Source organism: Bubalus bubalis, chromosome 3 (assembly GCF_019923935.1).
Source record: "Bubalus bubalis isolate 160015118507 breed Murrah chromosome 3, NDDB_SH_1, whole genome shotgun sequence".
Lineage (NCBI taxonomy): Eukaryota > Metazoa > Chordata > Mammalia > Artiodactyla > Bovidae > Bubalus > Bubalus bubalis.
In genome coordinates this window covers 4,870,974-4,893,725 of record NC_059159.1, presented here as the reverse complement: position 1 = coordinate 4,893,725, position 22,752 = coordinate 4,870,974, and the positions used below count along the sequence as shown (strand labels likewise).

Sequence of the window (22,752 nt, the reverse complement as noted above, 5' to 3'; positions counted from 1 at the left end):
AATGCCGGTACCAGCCCCACCCTCCACTGTGACAATCAGAACTGTCTCTAGACATTGCCTGGTGTCCCCAGTGGGAGGGGACGGAGGTCACCTCTGGAAAGGAACCACTGGTATGGATATTTTTAAATTGGGGGTTAGGCCAGCTGTCGCCCCGCCTCTAATCCCTCAGGCTTCTCTATCTGTCCACATACTCCCTACCTGTTCAGGGGGAGCTGTGACGACTGTGGACCAGACCATTTGCTGTGGGAGCCACGAGGCAGGTAAAGCTCACACCTGGTCTCAGCGCATCTGTCCTCCACCAGCAAATGGAGCAGCAGATGATCATTTCCAGAAGCAGGCCACGCCTGGGCGGGTGGGGGCCTGGGTGCTGGAGAGACGGGGCGTTCCTGCCTGGCCTCTCAAAGTCCTCTTTCTCTGCGAATGGCCAGCTGAGACCCGAGTCCACTCTGCAGGCGGGGACTCGCCAGCAGCACAAACACCCCTCTGTGCTTCCTCCAAGGGGAGCGCGCCCTCCTCCGCCCCTCCCGCTCCGCTTCCCCAGGCGTTTTGTTTCCTCCTCCTCCTCCTCCCTGAGTCCCCTTGCCCTGCCATCGCCCGCCCCTCCGCCCTCCCCCGGGCCCGTACACCTGACTTATTTATTTATTTACGGCTCGAGTGTTTGAGCTGAGGGTTAGTTCGGGTCTATTAAGCTAGCTGCTTTTCCTGCCTGGGAGCCCGGGTAATGAGTAACCATAGCGTGCTACAGGCAGCTGTCTGGGACAAACCCAGAGCCTCCTCGGGAGCCGCATAAGGCCGCGTTTGTTCTGCCCCTTCTCAATAGCTCCTTGTGCAGGAGGCAGGGTGATGGGCGGGCGGGAGGGAGCCAGGGAGAGCGGCAGAAAGAGACGGGCACTGAATTCATGGCACTTTCGACAGTTCCTCTCCTCTTGGCTGCCTCCCGCCACCCTCCACCTATACCCACTGCCATGGACTTCAGACCCTCGGGCTCTTCTCCCTGACCCCATGCACCTGGGGACAGGCTCCCCCAAACCTCGTGGGATGCTTTTGGGTGGGCTGTGGACGACACGGAGCCCAAGGACGGCTGTTTCGCACAGGGGTCGTTCAGTTGTGCCCTGGGTCTCCCTGACTGTGCAGATGAACACAACACCTCTTGTCTCGACTTCGCTTCATGATCCAATAACTCTCCAGCTATCTCTTCCTGATCTTGTGTGTCTGACTGCGCTATAAAGCTGTTTGGAGAGTGCTTTCATAAAGCAGCCCCAAGTCTGTTATGGGGCTAGTCATCGGCTCCACCAGCAACGTGGGGCTCGTTAGGGCTACAGCTGATTTGCCTCATTAAATAGAAAGAGAGACAGGCCCGGAAATGGATTGCCCACTTGGCCTTTGGAAAATCTCCCAAGCAATAGGCACATGCGTTCATTCTGTACACGGGTATTAAACACCTACCTCAAACCGGCTGCTCAGCTAGTCCTGAGGGGCAACCACAGACTTGAACATGGTGTGATCTTCTGCCTCGAGTGTACAATGGAGAAGGGAAGAGGAAAGAGCCCCTTTCCTGGGTTTATGATTATATGAGGCAGAATGGGACAGATGCCCCAAGAGAGGTGCTGGTTCTTTAGCTGCTAAGTCGTGTCTGACTCCTTTGTGACCCCATGGGCTGTAGCCCACCAGGGTCCTCTGTCCATGGGATTCTTCAGGCAAGCATACTGGAGTGGGTAGCCATGCCCTTCTCCAGGGGATCTTCCCAACCCAGGGATTGAACCCAAGTCTCCTGCATTGGCAGGCGGATTCTTTACCACTGAGCCACCAGGCAAGCCCCTCCTAAGAGAGGTACAAGCAAAATATCTCGGAGGGTAAAGGGAAAGGTCAGAATCTTTGGGGAACATGAGGAAAGGCTGGGCTTCAGGAAGTAAGGGTGGAGGGTAGTCCCTCCTCCAGGCAAAGGAAGAGTTTTAACAGAGAAATCGAGATGGGCTAGCCCAGGGCTCATGAGGGGATCAGGGAGGGGCTGGGTTGCTTAAGTCATGGGCAGATGAATCAAGAGCTGAGGTATGTTTTAGATGAATCAGGCTGTGTGGTGTCAGACGCATTTTAAGGTGAAGATGTTAGCCGTGTTGAAACCAGTTAGAGGAAGAGGCCAGTGGTCCAACAGAGGAAAATGAGAAAAAGCCGGACAGGTGGGACACTGAAGCCTAGGATACTGTAGGGCTTAGCAGCCGATGGAGATAGCGGAGGGAAGTGGCCCCGCAGTGACCAGGAGGACGGAACTGGGGAGGTGGACCGAGTCAGAGGGTCTAGGGAAGGACCACAGCTGAAGAGCAGGATAGGAGTGTGGTTCGGATGCTCTGAGTTGGAGAGTCTGTAACCGAAAGTGAGGTTCAACTGCTCACCACTCAAAGCCATTAAAGAGGCCAGGTTGGTAGAAAGGAAAGTTTGCTTTATTTTGGATGCTGGCTTCTGGGGAGAGCAGGTGGAAGCCTGTCCAAAGGCCGGTCCTCCCCACTGATGATCAGAGGACAGGAGCTTTTATGGTGGTAGGGAGTGGTGGGGAGGGTGGCTACGGTAGGCAGAAACAGCACAATCAGCTCAGACAGTCATCTTGAAATTGACCATCCGTGGTCTGACAAGCTCCCTGACCAGGGATTGAACCCGCAGCCCCTGCAGTGGAAGGCGAAGTCTTAACCACTGGCCTACCAGGGAAGTCCCTGCACTGGTTTTCAAAGTCACCTTGCAAAATAAGGAGGGACAGGAAAAATTCTCCCCATGTTTGAGATGGAGTGAGCAGGTCCGGGAAGGTTGAGTCACTTCTCCAAGATCACACAGCAGAATCGGCACTAGGCATTCAGACTTCAGCCTGGAGCAGTGAACATGGCTGTTTAGTCAGAGACACCTTCTGGGTGAGTGACGCAAACCCTCCCTGACACAACTCAGGAGTTTAAACGGTGAAGACACGGACTTCTTCACCTAGCAAGATGTCTAGTGGTAAGACAGGCTCTGGGAGCAGTGGGTTCAGTGGAGGATCAGTGATGTCACTGGGGACCTCTGTTCTTTCATTTCAGCTCTGCCAGCACCAGGGATGCCTTTATCCTGAGGCTGGTCACTGGTTTGGGTGCAAATGACTGCTACTGGCAATCAGGGCTGCATGCTTCCCTGTGCGCAAAGCAAAAGAGAAAAAACTCATCCCAGTGTGGTACATGTCTGTACCCCTCATGGCTCAGTGGTAAAGAATCCACCTGCCAGTGCAGGAGACATGGGTTCTATCCCTGGGTTGGGAAGATCCCCTGGAGAAGGAGATGGCAACCCACTTCAGTATTCTTGCCTGGAGAATCCCATGGACAGAGGAGCCTGGTGGGCTATAGTCTGTGGGGTCACAAAGAGTCAGACACAGTGTGCGCCTCCTGCTTCCTAGGAGGTATGTAGGAGGAGTGGGTGAGGTGGAGACATTTTCCCAGCACAGTTTAATCAATCTCCCACTCATTTAACTTGCTCCCTGGAGTAGAAGATAGGACCGAAGGAAGGGCATCTCAGGTGAAGATCTGGACCAGAGCTTTGAGATGGTTTGCATCACAAAACTTCTTGCGAAATCAGGGTAGGGCTTCCTGCTAATCCTTGGAGTAGTCCAGGGCCAGTCCCAAGCTCTGATTTCCCCACCACTCACATGCTGGGATCCCTTTGAGCAATGCCGAATTTGATTTTGTGAGTTCTTTGAAAAAGAGAAAGGCATGTTCTTAGATGGGTCCCAAGCCTTGGGCTGTCGCACCTGGGTGTCTGGGGCTTTCTGAGGGCACTGCATTCTCAGGGAAAGATGTGGGCTCTGGGTCAAGCAGCTTCTTGCCCTCACAGGAGCTGAGCCAGCAGCTGCATCTTACCTGGAGATGCTGCCTCGCACCTGTGCTGATGTCCTCAAGCAGAAGAGTGTAGCTACGCTGCTTCCCTTCCTGGCCATCTCCCTTGCATGTGCCTGTTTCCCACATCTTAGCCTTTGCCTTAGTCACTTCTATATCAGCCTCTATTTTTTATTTCCTTTTTTCTTAAAAAAAAAAAAAATCTTTCGGCTGTGCCCCCAGGGCATGTGGGATTTCATTTCCCAAACCAGGGATTGAACCCCTGGCCCCTGCATTGGAAGAACAGAGTCTTAACCACTAGACCACCAAGAAAGTGTCTTTTTGTTTAGCTATTTCCTAACCATTCATTCCAGAATCAGCCCAGACACAGGCCCTCTGGACCCCTTGGCTCTTGCCCCCAGACTGGTTAGGTGCTTGTGGTCCACGTGCACGCTCTGTTGCTCAGTCGTGTCCGAGTCTCTGTGGCCCCATGGACTGTAGCCCACCAGGCTCCTCTATCCATGGGATTTTCCAGGCAGGAATACTGGGGTGGGTTGCCATTTCCTGCTCTAGGGGATCTTCCCGACCTAGGGATCCAACCCGAGTCTCCTGCATCTCCTGCGCTGGCACGAGGATTCTTTACCACTGTGCCACCTGGGAAGCCCTGCCCATGGTCCATGCAGTCTCTTTAACGTCCCTGCAGTTATCGGGATAGCTCTGGCCTCCTCTGCCTGACTCTTGCTTTCCTCCTCCCAGTATATGCAAGTGTTGAATGAAGGAGAGGCTACTGCAGAAATCGAAGCCTGAATAACGGGCAGTGGCAGCTCCAGAAGTTTACTCTAGGAGGGCCTCAGGGTGGCAAATGGTTTATCACTTAAGGTTATGGATGGGGAGATAAGTCTACCCTGTAGGGTCACCTCCCTCTGCTGCCCTATGAAAGGGAAAGTTGCTCAGTCGTCTCTGACTCTTTGCGAGCCTGTGGACTGTAGCCTGCCAGGCTCCTCTGTCCATGGAATTCTCCAGGCCAGAATACTGGAGTGGGTAGTCGTTTTTTTCTCCAGGGACTCTTCCCAACCCAGGGATCGAAACCAGAAAGCAGATGTTAATATCCTCTGTCTGTGCCAGACGAGAAAGCTGAGGCAAACATGCTAACTGCAGCCTGATGGTCACACAGCACCTTGCTGACGGCAAGCAGGGTGGCAACCAGCTAGGTTTGTCTGACTCCAGGGTTACCGGGGGGTGGAGGGTGGGGCTGGACGGGTTCACCCTGGGCAGAATTTAGCTTGGCATGTCCCACCTTATGGGCTTACTAGGAGGCTCAGTGGGAAAGAATCCTTCCAATGTAGAAGACTCGGATTCAATCCCTGAGTCAACAAGATCCCCTGGAGGAGGAAATGGCAACCCGCTCCAGTATTCTTCCCTGGAGAATCCCATGGACAGAGGAGCCTTGCGGGCTACAGCCCATAGGGTGGGAGGGAGTCACACATGACTGGGGGACTAAGCTTGCACACGGGTCCCACTTTATGCACATAGGCCGGCCTAGACCTAAGGGAGCTGACAGTGAGGCTGGAATCTCAGCCTGGTCTTGGAAGTTAAGGCCCAGGGGAGGACTCCCATCATTCCTAAGGTACTCTGCGTTTGTTGGCTGGAAGTTCAGTTCAGTTCAGTCGCTCAGTCGTGTCTGACTCTTTGCAACCCCATGGACTGCAGCATGCCAGGCCTCCCTGTCCATCACCAACTCCCGGAGCTCGTTCAAACTCATGTCCATTGAGTCGGTGATGCCATCCAACCATTTTATCCTCTATCGTCCCCTTCTCCTCCCGCCTGCAATCTTTCCCAGCATCTGGGGCTTTTAGACAGAACTCCATCTCCCGGGAAGCAGTTCGGCCCCGCCCCGCCCCCTTCGCGCGCTCCGCCCGCCCTGCCCCGGCCCCGGCCGCTATATCAGGGCCGGAGGGTCGGGCCACTGGTAGAGCGCGCGGTGGCGCGGGCGCGGAACTGCGACTCTGAGAATCTATACCCTGCAGCGGCAGCTGTGCCTCGGCGCTTCTCACCTGCGTCTCTCTTGCCGGCCTGGCGCCCGCCCCACGCCGCCCGGCCCCGCGCACCTGTAGACCCGAGGCCCAGACTGCCTCTGTCCCCGCCCGACTCCCTGGTGCTTTTCCGGGCTTGGCGGAGGGGTTCCCGGCGGGGATTCCTGGGGTCGCGCTGGTGATACGCAGGGAAGAAAGACGAGCTGCTGCGTCCGAGCTGGGTGCCCTGCGATCGGCGGGGCGCCGCTGGGGGAGCACGGGCCGGCGAACCTGCGCGCGATCTCCGCGGGTCCCCGGCGCCGAGGCCAGGACGGCCGGCGCTTTGGCCTTGGATGGAAATGGGGACTGGTCCTCCGGGCCCTCTACCGTGGATTACTTGGTGCATCTCTGCCGGGCTTGATGACCCACGACCTCGTCTCCATCCGTGGATTGGTGCGTGCTACCCAACAGTCGGGTCGTTTCCCTGGAGGTAAGTCTCCCCGCGATTCGGGGAGGAGGGCATATGGTATGACCCCCTGCTTCGCTTTATGAAGGTCTTGCGGTTCTGGGTTGAGATTTTTGTTCTTGTAAGTGACATCTTCTCAGAGGCCGTTTTAGCCATCGTCTGCCTCCAGGCGGAGCGGATTCCCGGTGGTCATTGCCTATCTTGGGCGCCCTGGCTTATCGCCCTTCCAATGCCGCCTAGCCACCAGCCGCCCCGCGGGACAGGGCCCCGGCCTGGGGTGAGGTCCGCGTCCTCCGGGTCCCCGCCCGACTCCCTGGCACTTACTATCTTCTAAGCACGTCGCGCTGCAGGGCCCGTTACCTCGGTGAGCTCGCGAAGTCTGCTTGCCTGCGACCCAGAGTGCGATCTAGGGGCAGCGCTTGGCTCCCCTCTCCCCGTGGGGGGTGGGGAATGTCTCCGGTCCCCGTCCTGGTCGCCGAAGAGCGGCTTTACTTCAAGGACCGCGCCACCCATCAGGGGGTTCACTGAATGGGTGAGAGGTGTCAGGAATTCCCTCCAATGCTACTAACCACCCCCCTCCCCCATCAGTGCAGACTGTTAGTGGAAGAGGTCCCCCCCCTCCCCGCCCCCCGCGCCATTCTCAGGAGGGGGGCTTCGTCTTGGGTCCTGAACTGAAAGCAAACTGCTTCTGCATCCACAGCTCCCCTCTCTCCTCCTCCTTTTGTGCAGGCGCCTCGGAGCAGCACCCTGCCTTGTCACCAAGTAGGCTCTGAGTACTTGTTTGTTGAGTGAATGACTGAGCTGGGCCACCTTGATGTACGGATTAACACAGGGCCTCCTTTCTCTTGTCCTTTGGCACTTGCCCTCAACTCTGGTGACTTGCCTCCTGAAGACTGTTTCCTGGGGATGCTTTCCCAGGTGGGAGATTCCCTCCCCTCCCTCCTCCAGCCCTGTCTGCAGTCTGTTTGTGATGGTCTGTTTCCTGTCCAGCGGTCCCCCCTGCGTAGAACACGTCTGGAAGCTGTCCGGGTCTCCCTTGGGCGCCAGGGCCTCCCGTGAGCACATGCTTGGGAAGGTGGTAGAACCAGGCGCCGCTGGAAGAAAAAAGCTGGTGTGTTGGTTCTGCTCCTCTCCCGGGAGCCAGTGTTCTGGCCACACCCAGGTCCCTGGTACTGCCTGCCTGGTGCAGGGTGTACCCTATGGTCCTGCCCACCTTCTCAGGGAGAGGAGCTGTTGAAATTGTCCCACTGACGGCCTGGAAGCCCACCTTTGCATCCCCATCTGATTTTTAAAAGTAATCCGCTGTCCTTTCTGTGTCTTTTATAGAAAACTACCAAAAAAAAATTGCAAAATTCAGGAAACACCCAGTTCCCACAGTAATGCTGGCAATTTGACATATTTCCTCACTGCTGAAACCCCTGCAATGTATACAACGTTGGTTCCCGCTCTATCCCCTGCTTCGCTTTTTTTTTTGAACATTTCCCCACATAATGACTGTATTCGCTGCAGACACTGAATCATAGTTTGCGTGACAATTCTCCCATTGTTGGACACCGAGGTATTTCCAAATTTTTACCCTTTGAAGTCATGCATTGGTGAATGTCTTTTGTACATAAGGATTTGTCCACATTTTGAACTATTTCCTTTGGAAAATTCCCAGAAGTCACTCTTTGCTCTAAATCAGTCATGCCTAAAATAAAAGGAGTGCCCTTCTTGGTGGACTTTTACCAGGTGGGCTTGGAGGAAGACTACAGCGCTTAGCCTGCGGATAATACCGCAACTGGGAGCCAGGATACAGTAGGAGCCCAGACAGTGCTCACTGAGTGAATGCCGTGTTTCGTTGCCTTTTGTTTTTCCTGAAGCAAAGAATTGATCAGCACTGGCTGTGAGAGTAACTTAAAATTTGCCTTCAGGGTTGGGATTGAAATTATTTTAGCAATGCCGGAGATTAAGATTTAGGAGGAAGCTGGATTCAAAATGCTGTCCTTTTACAAATTATTACTGTTTAGAAAACCCGCTTATTTATATTTATCTGTGGCTGTGCTGGGTCTTCGTTGCTGGGCAGGCTTTTCTCTAGTTACCCTCTAGTTACGGTGCCTGGGGTTCTCACTGCGGTGGCCTCTCTTGCTGCGGAGCACAGGCTCTGGGCGTGCGGGCTCAGTGGTTGTGGCTCCTGGGCTCTAGGCACAGGCTCAATAGTTGTGGCGTGTGGACTTAGTTTCGCCGAGGCATGTGGGATCCTCTTGGGATCAGGGATCGAACCCGTGTCCCCTGCATTGGCAAGCGGATTCATCATTGAGCCGCCAGGGAAGGTCTATTAACAACTTTCGATTTTGATAGATGTCTAGATTTTTGGGAAACTTGCAAAAATAATACATGGAGTTCCCTTATACCCTTCACCCAGCTTCCTTGTGTGTTAATATCTTATAGATCCACAGTGAGATGATCAGCGTGGGGATTAATAGTAATAGAATACTTTGAACCTGTCTTTAGGCCTCATTCACATTTTCCCAATTGTCCCACTAATGTCTTTTTTTCTGGTCCGTGATCCATTTCAGGATCCTGAATGGCAGAAAGTGCTGTCATGTAAAAACGTGAGCATTGAGAGTGATTCAGCAGGCTGTCTTCTTTAAAAAAGACTTACTTGAGGCATGATTGACACACAAAAAGCCGTACATGTTTCATGTCTGAAACTCCGTGAGTTTGGTCATAAAAATACACTGTGAAACTGACGCCACAATCCATGCCATAAACATACCCATCACCTCCAAAAGTTTCTTCCACCCTCTTATTTACTATTTTATCATTTCTTGACAGCAAAAGCAGTTAACAGAAGAGCTACCCTCTTAGCAAATTTTCAAATGTCCAATGCCCACAAAGTTGTGTCTGCCTCTTTGCGACCCCATGGACTGTAGCCCGGCAGGCTCCTCTGTCCTGGGATTTTTCAGGAAAGACTACTGGAGTGGGTTGCCATTTCCTTGTCCAGGGGATCTTCCTGGCCCAGGGGTTGAACCTGAAGCTCCTGCGGCTCCTGCATTGCAGGTGGATTCTTTACCACTGAGCAGGGAGGCCCTCAAGTATCCAATACAGGATCATTGACCATAGGTGCTGTGCTTCACAGGCTAAAGCTATGCATCTCGGCAGACCGTCTTTATTCTGGAGGTTTAAAATTGAGAAGTTTGTTCCATCTTCTCCCACAGGTCAACTCACCCCCTCCTCCCTATTTATGGCCGGCAGGGCAGATGAGCCCCTTCAGGGTGTGGAGGGAAGAGGACTCTTGATCACGAGCGGGCGGTGCGTCCCCGTATACCCTCTCCTTCCTCTGTGGACCTTCCCTGGGAGAGAGTGGTTTCAGTAGAAATTGGGTTACAGCCTGATCTGTCCTGACCTGCCTTGCGGGGTGGGGAGGAGGTGGAGGATGTCATCTGGGTTGCGTGAGAGCCCGCCGCCAAGCCCAGAACCCCCCACCGTCGGGCAGTCCGGCGTGCACTGCCTGGGGGGTGACTCACGCTGCCTGAGCAGCAGGTGTGTCTGCTGCTAAGTGTGCAAACCAACCCAGTGAGGCAGAGTCTCCCAGTGATCCGAGCAGGTTAAAGGAACACGGACTTCCGCTCGTTCCTCGGGGTGGACTGAGGGTTTCGCCCAGCCGTCTTGGGCTGCGGAGGGGTCCCCCTCTTCTTTCGGGGTGAGCAGAGCCAGCCTGGAGGGGTGTTTGGAAGCGACCGCTGTGAATGGAAGCTGGCCCAGCGTCTTTGCATAAGAGAGCCCTTGTGTGGAGTTGAGGAGCCCCATGAAAGAGTTCCTTCTCCCTGCATCAGAGACCGCCGCAGCCCAGAGCTTCCCCCGACAATACACACGCAAACCTGGGCTGTCCTCTCCAGCCCGGCTGGTTGCCTGCACGTAGAGTGGAGGTGATGTTTGCTTGGGATGAGTAAGTTCTGAGGTTACTTAACTCTCAACTAGACACGTTTCTGTCGTCCAGATGGAGTTTCTCGGTTACTGTCAGGGTCACCTAGACTTGATTTTTCTTATGCTCCCAGCCTTCCTATTATAGCTTGTAAACGGAAAGACGGTCATCCCCTCTCCCCCCACCCCACCCCAGTGCCCTGGCGCAGACGTTTTCTCTCACCAGCCAGCTCCAGTGAAGATCATAACAGGAAGTCTCAGTGGGAGAGGGCTTCGGGATGCTGGAGCCGAACAGTCCTGGAATAGCCCTCTGTCTACACCCGCCTTCTTCCCCTGCTCCGTGACTCCTCGAGGGCCCTCCCTGCCAGCTCTTCCCAGACCAGCTGCTCCCAGGGATCTTCCCCTTGGCCTGCACCCTGTGGTTTGCATAAAAAATGAATTGCTTGGCGAATTTGGTTTAAAAAAAAAAAAAAGACTATTCTTAGCAACCATCCCACCCTCCCCTACCTTTAGAGGTTGTTTTGGTATGTGGGGGGTGGGGACGGTGCTCAGAGATGTGCGTTTTTAACAAGCTCCCTGGCCCTAGATGGACACTTGAAGAAACATGGAGTTGGTTGACTTCTTGGCCAGCTACAGCCAGAACTGAGCCTTTTCCCTCTCAAGGGTACCCAGCTGCAAAGCTTCTCTGTCTTCCTCCTCTTTCAGGAAGTCTCCCCGGCTTACCTTCACCTGGTGTGGTGACCACATGTACTTAATTGGTTTTGCTGGGACAGGTTGTGACCTGGAAGTCTTGAAATTGGGTGCCCTTCGTTCGTGGTTAAGGCAGAGGGGGTGCATTTGGGTGAAGGATAAAGAACTGCAGTTCTGGGCTTCAGGAGTAAGATCTTCAGCCTCTCCTCTGCAGTTCGTGAGTTTCCCCAGGAGCCAAAAGATGCCCCTGAAAAGGCAGCCCCCCCGGGGTGTTTGTGAGCCTAGGCAGGCCCTGCTACTCCTCTTCCTGAGCAGCATCGTCCTAGGCAGTGTCGGCCCTCGACACGGAACTAGTTGGGTCCCCACGCCGTCACAGGAGAGCTGCACTCGCCTCCTTTGACGGGAGGGGGTGGTCCTGGGTGAACTTCTTGTTCTTTGAACTGTGCCATTGGCGAAAGACGGTCTGTTGCAAACCCCCCGGCCTCCCTTACTCTACGGACTCGGTTTGAGCCTGGAAAAACGTCTATACACAACGAATCTTGGGTGATCACATGCTGTGCGAAGGGCCTGGAGGAAGTTTGTAAGCTCCAGGAATGCTGAAGTGGCAAGTTCCTGTCAAAGAACCCTTTTTGTGACGTGAATCATCACCTCCTCCCGTATTTGGTGTGTTCGTACAGGTTTCTGCACAGAAGGCCCGAAACCAGGTGCCTTCTGGAGTCGGTAAAAGCAGACGCGCCGCGTTCGGGCGAGTGACTAAGGGACTGCAGTCTGGGTCTCCTCAGGTCTGGGAGGCCCCCAGGTGCTTGGAAAGTGCCTCTTACAGGCTCTGATTTTAATGGCTCTCAGACCCACTGTATGTGTTCATATATCGATGGGCTCAGTTGTGTCCAATTCTTTGCCACCCTTTGGACTGTAGCCTGCCAGGCTCCTCTGTCCATGGGGTCTTTCGGGAATACTGGAGTGGGTGGCCATTTCCTCTTCCAGGGGATCTCCCTGACCCAGGGATAGAACCCGCGTCTCCTGCGTCTCCTGCATTGGAGGAGGGTTCTTTACTTGCTGAGCCTTTGGGGGCTTTTAGGGTCTGATTTTAGTGGCTTTCAGACCCGCTGCCTTTGCCTGAGACATGGGCTGTCACTTGCATTGGAGTTTTTCAACTGCTTTTGTGTCACTGCCCTATTGGGTACCATCTTCAGCTTGGTGATGTATCACCCCCCCTTTTCTAGAAGAAGATTAAAGCACAAATGAGGTGGATACCCACCCAGGAGAGCCAGCCCCTAACTCCCGTGACGAGGGAATATTCTGGAAGCGCTGGTGGGGGGAGATGGAGAGAGGATTCATGATTTGAGGGGACTTTGGGGTGAATCCTCTCTGTCCACGTGTCCCGCAGGATCAGATTTTATATATGAAGGTTGCCGTATGTAGGCTTTTTTGAAAACAGCAATGACTTGCGTGGACCCCTCTTCTGTATGGTCATGTGGCCTAGACATGCCCTTTCGCTGCCAGCGGTCAGACGCCAGGTCCCTGACCACTGGCGACTCCAGTGGGGCCGGGGTCAGCACCCGGGTCCAGATGACCCCCTTTGGTCTGGAGTTTTCTCCCCGGAGCTGTGACCGGGCCCTGAAAGCTCTGTCTGATCCTGTTTGTCATCAGACGTCCCAAACCACGTGTGTCTGGCCTCAAGGTAGGGTTGGGGTGTGGGCACCGGTGCTGAGAGGCTTTATTGACCCCCGGGGTCCCCGCGTGTGTGCCCCCCGGGTTTGGGCTCCTTTGTCTGTCCTGACCTCTGCACTTTCCCCTGTGTGCTGGGTGGAAAGCGACCTTGTGTCTCTGGAGCCACCACGAACGTGGTTCTTTTTCATTTTTCTTTTTTTCATTGCAATTTAAAAATATTTTTTTTTCTTTAAATTAAACAGCAAGAAACAAAGCTGTTGTTACTGTGGCTGGGGTGGCAGCAGGGGTGTCCCCAGCCCGGGAAGAGGCTTTCTTTTCTTTGAGGGGAGGTGCCTTCCTGTGTGTGAGCTCAGTCACTCAGTCATGTCCGACTCTTTGCAACCCCATGGACTGCGGCCCACCAGACTCCTCTGTCCATGGGATTCTCCAGGCCAGAATACTGGAGTGGGTTGCAATGCCCTCCTCCAGGGGAACTTACCAACCCAGGGATCCAACCCAGGTCTCCTGCATTGCAGGCAGATTGTTTCCCATCTGAGCCTCCAGGGAAGCCCCTTTGGGTGACCCCCGCCCATGACCCTTGCCCATGACCTTGCCTCCTCTGGCTTCTTGTCAGATATCTGCCCACGGTCAGGCAGAGGGAGTTTCTCTGAGTTGAAGGGAGCCCGTGGCCACTGGCAAGCCAGTTGGGAAACGTAGAGGTTTGGGCATTTTAATTGAATTTCCTAAGTGGGCCCCAGGAGTGCGGTTAACCAGGGAGCTGAGCCGCCCCGGCTTCGCGTTCCGCCCTGGCCACTGGGCTTTTCCGCCTTTCCTGGAACCGCTTTACTCATCGCTTTCCGCCGCTCTCTTTCATCCTGGCCCCTGCCCCGACCCCCTGCCCTGTGTATGAACCTGGATCCTTTCCTCCTTTCCAGACATTTATCTCTGCCCAGTCGCCCCAAGCATCTGTCTGTATTATGCTGACTTGGGGATGCTGCTGGTGTGGCTGTTGGATGTTGCCTGTTCCCTCTTCCCTCCACAGCCCCGTGTAAGGATGCAAAAAGTTCGAGCCACTGGCCAGCGCCGGCTCCTAGGGCCGTGATGTTATGTTGGGAAGAGAGAGAAGCCAGCCTCAGGCAGGCGGGAGCAGGTGGTCTACAGCCCGTCTCCCTCGGTCCTGACAGCCCTGGATGCGGGCACTCCCATCTCTCACATCTGGGCCTTAGAGAGTTGAAGGAGCATCCTTACATCCCCAGAGCTTTACAGGATGAAGCCCTGGCTCTGAGACAGCTTATGTCACGTTCCCAGTGCTGGGTTCCCATCCCGCCCCCCTCACCAGTGCCTGTGTGACCTTGTACATGTTGCTGAGACTCTCTGCATTCAATTCCTCATCTGTGGTTGTTGTTCAGTAAGCCCTGTCCAACTAAGCCCTGTCCAACTGGACTAAGCACTGTCCAGCTCTTTGTGACCCCGTGGATTGCAGCACACCAGGCTCCCTGTCCTTTACTGTCTCCAGAGTTTGCTCCCATCATGTCTACAGAGTTGATGATGCGATCCAACCATTTCATCCTCTGTCACCCCCTCTCCTCTTGCCGTCAGTCTTTCAATCTTTCGCAGCATCAGGGTCGTTTGCAATGAATCAGCTCTTCACATTAGGTGGACAAAGTATTAGAGCTTCAGCTTCAGCATCAGTCCTTCCAGTGAATATTCAGGGTTGATTTCCTTTAGGATTGACTATTTTGATCTCCTTGCAGTCCAAGGGACTCTCAAGAGTCTTCTCCAGCACCACAGTTCGAAAGTCAGTTCTTCAGAGTTCAGCCTTCTTTATGGTCCAACTCTCAGGTCTCTACATGACTACTAGAAAGGAGCAGGTGTCTTTTAATTTCCTCATCCATCAAAGAAGGGTATTTTTAGGTGGCTCGATTTTGGTTGCCAGCTGTAGAGAAACCAGCTCTAACTGGCTGAAACCCTGGAGCTTGAGGGTGTCCACCTAACTGAGAAGTCTGGGTGTTGTGCTTTTGGGGATCTCCTTGGCTTTGTGTTTTTCTCTAGTTCTTTTCATCTGTCATGGAAGCAGGAAGAGCAGAAACCTGGGAAGGCCCCCTGCCTCTGCGGACCCAGGGGAAGAAGGAAGATGCCTGAGGGACAGCCCCGGAAGTGCACTCAGCCCTGGACCCGTCCCGTGGCCGGGAGGGGGAGCGCACCGATTGCGTCCTGTTCTCACCGCCCTGAACCTGCGTCTGTGGGTGGAGGCTCTTCCCTCCCCAGAGCCGCGGGGATTCTGCAAGGTGGGCGGATGCAGAGAGATGGCCCTGGATGTTTCCTGTGGACAGCTGGGCTCCTGGATGACGCAGCAGAGCGGTTTGCGGTGGGGGCAAGGAATTGGTCCTCTTCACCTTGGGATACGTAGGAGCTGGGAGAGTCCATGCCTGACCGATCATGGAGACTGATATAGGAATGAACCTCTGCAGTTCTCTCCTCTGAATTGCTGAACCCAAGAGTCTATTTTTTCATGGGAGATCATCTCCATCAGGGAGCCAGGAAGTCCAGCCTCACAGTGTCCACTGCTTGTTCCTGGAACAGCAGCCCGGTGCATGGAATGGCATCTCTCCCTGAGATTTCTTCTTCAGAGCAAAGACAAGCTCCTTTCCGAACTCTGAGCATCTCCTGAGCAGTGATGGCAGAGGGGTCCCTTGCTTGATATGAGAAGCCTTGCGATGGGAGCTGCAGACTTCTTGCCGGGCTCTTGTGTATGGCAGCTCAGGGAGGAGATGGAGCTCCCTGTTTTAACCAAATGAGGGGCTCACCCTAGGGCAGCTGCCCAAGTGAGTCAACTTAGATGGTTCCACTGTGTTTGCACATCCCTGGTCCAACTTGTATCCCAACTTCTGGGGGCTGCTTGTAAGAGACACAGCTGTGCTTTTCAGGCTGTTGGGCTCAAGGTGTGTGTGTGTGTGTGTGTGTGTGTGTGTTTGTGCCCATGTACTCAGTCATGTCTGACTCTTTGCAATCCCCTGGACTGTAACCCACCAGGCTTTTCTGTCCATGGGATTATCCCAGGCAAGAATACTGGAGTGGACTGCCATCTCCTTCTCTGGGGATCTTGCCAACCTAAGGATCTAACCCATGTCTCTTGTGTCTCCTGCATTGGCTGGCGGATTCTTTACTGCTGAGCCACCGGGGAAGCCTGAGCTAAAGGTAGGGGACCCCGTTTTCCTTATACAGGTAGCCATTGTTTGAGGAGCTGTGACTCATGCTCACCGGTTGTAGAGCTCTTAAAGGAAACCCTCCCGCCCTGACAGCTGCTCCTAGCTGTCCTCATTCACTGTCGGTAGAAAAGCTCATTGTCACGGTGATAGATGGTTTCCTCTCAGCTGGGATATGGCCAGGCCTTTTCAGGGAGCGTGGAGAAGTGCAGGGCAGAGGGTGTGGGGAAGGCGATCCACGTCCCAGGAAGCTGCTAGCTACTGCATGTAGCATTGCCCCATTTAATAGACGAGGAAACGGAGGCTTCCAGGACTTAAGTTACTTGTCCGAAGTCACTTTGCTGGCCAGCGGCAGAGCCAGAAGTAATCTGCTTCCAGGTTGGCACGTGACTGTCCAGCTCGGAGTTGTAAGCTTGGCTTTCTGCTGCTTCTGGGAAATGCTTTGACATTGTTGTTCAGCCACTGAGTTGTGTCTGACTCTTTGACTGCAGCACGCCAGGCTCCCCTGTCCTTCACTGTCGCCTGGAGTTTGCTCAAATTCATGTCCATTGAATCAGCGATGCCAGCCAGCCATCTCATCTTCTGCCGTCCCCTTCTCCTTTTGCCCTCAATCTTTCCCAGCATCAGGATCTTTTCCAATGAGACAGCTCTTTGCATCAGGTGGTGAGTTTTGGAGCTTCAGCTTCAGCATCAGTCCTTCCAATGAGTTGAGGAAACATTCTGGAAGGTGCTAGAAGTCACAAATCATAGTGTTTTGATAGCTTTTCTAGCGCTCTCATCACCCTTCATGTCTTCCTCCCCAGTAACCCACCAGTAAGTCTAAAACAGTGCTTCCTCCTCCTCCTCCTGTTGGAGGTGAGGCCAGAATCCTTTCAGGAGCAGAGCTGGAAATAGACTTTGCTGTCCTCTGCAGAGACGACAGTGAACTCCACGTGAAGAAGGTTAACACCAACAATTCACTGAGAGATGCATCTCATCTCCTGGAGTTTCCCTGATGAAGAATTCTCAGGAGCTGCTCCCCGCGTTCTGAGTCGTTCCCCTAGTTCTAATTCATCTGCTTTGCCGTCCTCATGTTCCTCTCTACAGATGTAACATCAGGTTTGGAGAGCTACAAGTCACCGCACACCCCAGTGGCCAGTGCAGATCAGGATTCAGATGCAGGTCCACTTGATTTTCAGACCAGCACGTTTTTGCATCGGATGGTCCCGATTCTGTTCGTTTAGGAGGTGCGCCTGTCCAGAGTGGGCATGGGCATCGTGCCCTTTGTTGCTGAAATCCCACAGAGGATGCTGAGCCCAGGGCTTACCGAGTTGGGTTACTGCCATGTCTTCCATCTCCCACAGTCGTGAGCATGTAGAATGGGGATTGTGGAGAGGGCCCGGCGTCCTCGATGAAGAAGGCTTGGAAGGGTAGGTGCACGTGTTTGAGTGGGGCAGGAAGGTGAACTGGAGCGTCGTCAAGGCATTCGATGGAAACGTTGTGTTGAGGATGCTAGCTTTTATTTACTGGGACAGAGCTGTGTGCGCTTTACTCCGTGGGTGCAAAGCCTCGATGAGTTTTCAGAGCAGACCCACAGCCAGGCATGCCCTTCTGATGTTATACTTGGAAACGGAGGTGAGCTCCCCAATGTGATGGAAGCCCAGGTGGCCTTAGTGGTGAAGAATCTGCCTACCAACATAGGAGATGTAAGAGACTCAGATTCAATCCCTGGGTTGGGAAGATCCCCTGGAAGAGGGCATGGCAACCCACTCCAGTATTCTTGCCTGGAGAATCCTATGGACAGAGGAGCCTGGCGGGCTGCAGTCCACGGGGTCACAGAGTCAGGCATGACTGAACGACTGAGCGTGCACGCGCGATGCTGTACCATCGTCACCATCAAATGTGATGAGGGCCAGGCGGAACACTGCCCCGTCTAAGCCTCGCTCCGTCAGCCACTGTGTACTCTGTCCATCGCACAAAGAATCTTTTAACCGGTGTGGTTGGGAGGGTACAGGAGTCCAATATTCTTGTCCAGTAATTGCCAGATTAGACTTCACACTCCCCCAGGGGCTGCTAACTCTCTGCTTTCACAGTGTGGTCTTTTTCCTCTGATCCTTCCCTTCCCTGAACTTCTGTGGCATCGACAACCTGTAACGTTACACGTTGTTGCTGTTTAGTTGCTGAGTCGTGTTCGACTCTTTCATGACCCTGTGGCCTGTAGCCCACCAGACTCCTCTGTCCATGGGATGTTCCAGACGAGAATGTTGGAGGTTGCCGTTTCCTTCTCCAGGGGATCCTCCCAACCCAGGGATCGAACCTGGGTCTCCTGCATTGGCAGGCGGCTTCTTTACTGCTGAGCCACCAGGGTAGCCCCATAACACTGTATCCTGCCTGTTAGCAGTGTTTATTGTTTCGCATGCATGGATCTTTCTTCTTCAGTGACGTCAGATGTGTGTGCCGTCTGATCTCAGAGCACCTGGCCTGATGCCAACTCCGTTACAGAGCACGTGTGCTTGGCAATCCAACTGGGCCGAGGCTCACGCAGCTCTGTCAGCTCGCTGCTCTGGGTGTGTGGGTGCTGGGTCCATGGACCCCGCCTAGGGGACCCCAACACTGTGTCTGTGGGTGCTGGGTCCTTGGACCCCGCCTAGGGGACCCCAACACTGTGTCTGTGGGTGGTGTGTCCTTGGACCCCATCTAGGGGACCCCAACGCCGTGTGTGTGGGTGGTGGGTCCTTGGACCCCACCTAGGGGACCCCAACACCGTGTGTGTGGGTGGTGGGTCCTTGGACCCTGCCTAGGGGACCCCAACACTGTGTCTGTGGGTGGTGGGTCCTTGGGCCCCATCTAGGGGACCCCAACACCGTGTGTGTGGGTGGTGGGTCCATGGACCCCGTCTAGGGGACCCCAACACTGTGTGTGTGGGTGCTGGGTCCATGGGCCCCGTCTAGGGGACCCCAGCACATTCTGATGGAGAAACAGCTGCAGGCATCTTGCTTTCAGATGGTATGCCTGGTCTTTGCTTGGTGTGGTCCTGAGCACTTTACTCCCTCTTTGTGCCACACAACAGTTGCTCGGCCTAGAGCCTTGGGCTCTGCCCGTCTCAGTCTCTTACTTGCCTATAGTTTGGGGACAACTTGTGTCACATCTGGGTCCTCAGTTTCCTCCCTTCGGACCTTAGACGTGGACTAAGTGGCTCTTTGATTAATTTCAGCCCAGAGGATGTTTGCCCTTGTTTCCCTCGCTGTTGTGGGTGGATGACCTGAGCAAGGCAGGCAAGAAGAGACCCCCGGTCCTTGCCAGCGGTCACACCACCCCAGCTCGTGTGCAGCTTCGCTTGTTGGAGAAACCCTCAGTTCAGCTTAAATGAAATCAAAACACACAACAGGCTCATGGGGCCGTCTTCTGAAACATCCTCGGTGACAGTTTGGGATGTCCTCGGAAGTCTGTTAGGGTGACCTTGTACCAAAATCAACAACTTGAAGAGGAAACGGGGGCATTCCCTGCCAGTGCAGTGGAGGGGGCGAGGGTTCAGGCCCTGGTTGGGGAACTTAGACCCTGCATGCGACGCGGCCAAAAAAATAAAAAAATAAACAGTAAAATATTATTTTCAAAAAACAAATGGCCCTCCTTACCCTGTGGATGGAGATATTTCTGTTTCTCTAAGGGCCTTCGGGCACCCTTGCCTCCCACTTTCCGGAGTGAATGTTTGGACTCAGTCTGCCTTCCAAGGACTGATGATGGAACAGACGCCCTTCACGTAGGGAAAAACAAGACGCGCTTTTTTTCTGCCGGCTGGTGGCTTCACATCCTGGGTTTGGGAGGCTCCCAGATGGGGAGCCGGCAAAGCAAACAGGTTCGAGTAGAAGTCTGCTCGTGGGGCCCATGCTCTGCTGGCCTGTGCCCGGTTCTCAGGCTGAGATGTCTTCCTACAACCTGGATTGTTCTGGGGAGTGAGACGTCCTCCCCACGCCCCCTCCCCTTCCCACCCTGACCTCCCTCCCTTCCTCTTAAGAAAAAAAAAGATCCTTTCCTCTTTCAGCATCCGTGTCTTTAAGAATTCTCTCTATTGTCGCCCGGGACAGAGACCCTTCTGTGAGAGTCTGTTGGAGGCCTGTCCTCGGTGACACCCCGCCCCCCGTATTAAAAGACCATTGGAACAAGTTCCCCATTCTCCTCTGGAGAGGGTCCCCCTGTCCCGGGCCAAGCCACTCTTAAGGGAGCGTTTATCCTGGGACACTCGGTTTACAAATCCCGCTGGAGTGTCAGATAAGCTCACTCAGACCCACGAGGGGAGGAGGACAAAACTCCTTTTATTTCCAGCCCCCCGGGGGGAAGACTGGCAGAGACCTCGTGCTGGAGATGGGGGGTTGCTACTGAGGAGCCTGGGAGGGGGCTTGGGCAGGGCTGGTGCTGGAGGGTTAAGAATTGGCATCTTATCATTTTCATTTGGGGGGGAATCTCAGCGTGGGGCTCTAACTCCGCTGAAATCACCTCGCGTCTCCTCTCTAAATTGCTGAGATGCTCTTTGGCAAGTCTGTCTTGATCTGCCAGGGAGAAATTGCTGGTTTCTTTCGCTTACCTACTTGGATTAAAAATAAAAACACCTCACCCACGCGGGGGGCCAGACCCCACCTGCGTGTGTTTGTTTAGGAGATGCCCGATACCAGGGACTCTGGGTGGCAGACGTCTGGGGTACATTTAGCCACCTGGCTGTGTGTGCGTGCCCGCTCGCCCCATCTAGGGGTGTGTGTGTGTGTGTGTGTGTGGGTGTTTGCATGAATCCCGTCTGGGGGGGGTGTCGGGGGTGGGCACCCACTGCCTCCTCAGGTGGCCATAGCTGCAACTCTCTGGTGCGTAACTGCTCGGTGGCTCAGTCGTGTCCGACTCTTTGCGACCCCGTGGACTGTAGCCCGCCAGGCCCCTCTGTCCTGGGGATTCTCCAGGCCAGAATCGTGGAGCGGGTTGTCATTGGCTTCTCCAGGGGATCTTCCCGATTGAACTCCGGTCTCCTGTGTTGTAGGCGGATTCTTGAGCCCGGAGCCGCCAGGGAAGCCTTACTCTCTGGGGTAGCCTTTTTGCAGTACATGGTTTCGAGCTTTGCACTCGGTCCTGTGACCGAGACGCTTCCTCGGCAGGCTGTCCACGCTGAACTGTCCTTTGTGGAGCTGCACTCGTGTGGATGTCTCGGTCCTCACCATATCCTCCAGACCCAGCACGCTCGGCTCAGAGAAGGAAAGCGCCTTCCCCAGTGTCGCCCAGCAGGGGCCTGCGGGCGCCTCTGGCCCCACTGTGTCTGCTTCTGAAGTCTCTGTCTGCCCAAAGCTGGAGGCCGGGTGGAGGGTCCCGGGCGGGAGGAGGGCAGCTAGGGGGTGGGCAGGGGCTGAGGTCACTGAGGAACCGAAGCCACTCCCGGCCCTTGCCTCCCTGCCCGGACCGTGCTTGTAGTCTTGTCCGCTCCCTCCCCGGCGGTGCTGGGACCCGCCGCAGGTGCCGGGGAGTGAAGCCGAGTGTCACCGCCTACCCTGTGTCCCTGGCACCGTGTGCCCTAGGGGGGTGGTGCTCAGCACCCACGGGCACCAGCTCCAGGGGTCAAGCGGCAGACCGGCCAGAGCTGGTGCCCTCGGTCGCAGTCGGGAGGGAGGTGCCTGGGTGCGGTGGCAAACAAGCGGACTGGGGAACCTCGTGGGAGCTGTGGCCGAGGAAGAGCCTTGGAGAGGGGAGCCCTGACCCAGCTCTCGGCCCCGAATCTGGGACCCCCCTCCTCTCGGGGCAGAGTGGCGGGCCCTGGGGTTGGACTTGGGTGTATGAGTCGGGAGCCCGAGGGCCTGTGTTCCACCCTGCAGTCCCCCCTTCCTCCCATCCGGGAGCGCACGGCCCGGAGGAGGTGGGCAGGGGTCTGGGGGCGGCAGGAATGCCCCCCCCAGCTGAGCCTGGGGATGCCCCGTGGCAGGAGGCACCTGGGTCCCTGTGCAGAGCCCCCTGGCTCATCCACCCTGCTGAGGGTGGGCAGAGCCAGTGAAGCTCGGGAGTCAAGGTGCCCATGTCCTGGGTGGTCGATTTCTCCCGATGGATGGTTGGTGAACCGGCTCACCGAGCATGGCGTCAGGGCTCCAGGAGATTGGCTGCAGAGGTCTGGGGGGGCTGTTGTCTCCTTTTGCTGTCTTTTGCCCCCAGTGAAAGCTGGGGGCTTCTCAGGCAGCTCAGCGGTAAAGAATCCACCTGCAACGAAGAGGATGCAGGAGGTCACTGGTTCCACCCCTGGGTTGGGAAGATGCCCTGAAGGACACGGCAACCCACGCCAGGATTCTTGCCCGGAGGATCCCCAGGACAGAGGAGCCTGGCGGGCTGCAGTCCATGGGATTGCAAAGAGTCGGACACGGCTGAAGTGACTAAGCACGCATGTACAAAGGCTGGAGGCTCAGGGGACGGTTCTGTAGCCTTTGGAGCAGTCCGTGTGTGGGTCTGTATGTGGACAGGGGGACGCGCATCTTAGCCGTGTCCTCAGGCAAACCCCGCCTTCAAACAGCCAAGTCCTCCAGGCTGATGCTCACCTGTCGTTGGACCCCAGCAGCCCCTCTGATGGCACCTGACCGACCCCATCCCCTGGACCAGTGGGGAGGAAAATCTGTACTGGTTAATCCTTCCTGCCCCTTTCATCTTCGACTCTGCCTTCCCGTGGATGAAAGGCGTGTTTTGGGGAAACCCACCGAGTAGCCTTCCGCCCCTCTGTCCGCTGCCTTCCCTTCGATTCCAGGCCTGAGCGGGAGGAAGGGAGGAAGGGCCTGGTTCACGGATGCTGCTGCGTCTGTCTGGACCGAATCCTCACCTGGTACCGCATGGAGGGGGTGGCCACACTAGACAGGCCTGTCTCTCTCTCCGCCTGACATAAGCCTCCTGTTCCCTGGCTGGGGGAGGGTGGCCCTTAGCACAAGGGAGACTTCAGACGGGACGGGGGGAGCCGGGCAGGCGAGCAGGGTTCGTGGCGGGAGGCGGGCAGCGTTGTCATTTATTAGGTC

The 22,752-nt window shown here is 55.3% G+C and overlaps 1 long non-coding RNA gene across 1 annotated transcript in view; it reads left to right on the top strand.

Moving 5' to 3' along the window:
- Nucleotides 1–5,756: 5,756 nt before the first annotated feature.
- Nucleotides 5,757–22,752, top strand: part of LOC102400274 — a 160,931-nt gene continuing 143,935 nt past the window's right edge. Inside the window, exon 1 of the long non-coding RNA XR_003107640.3 lies at nt 5,757–6,326. This is a non-coding gene — a long non-coding RNA (uncharacterized LOC102400274). The remainder of the gene's footprint in view (nt 6,327–22,752) is intronic.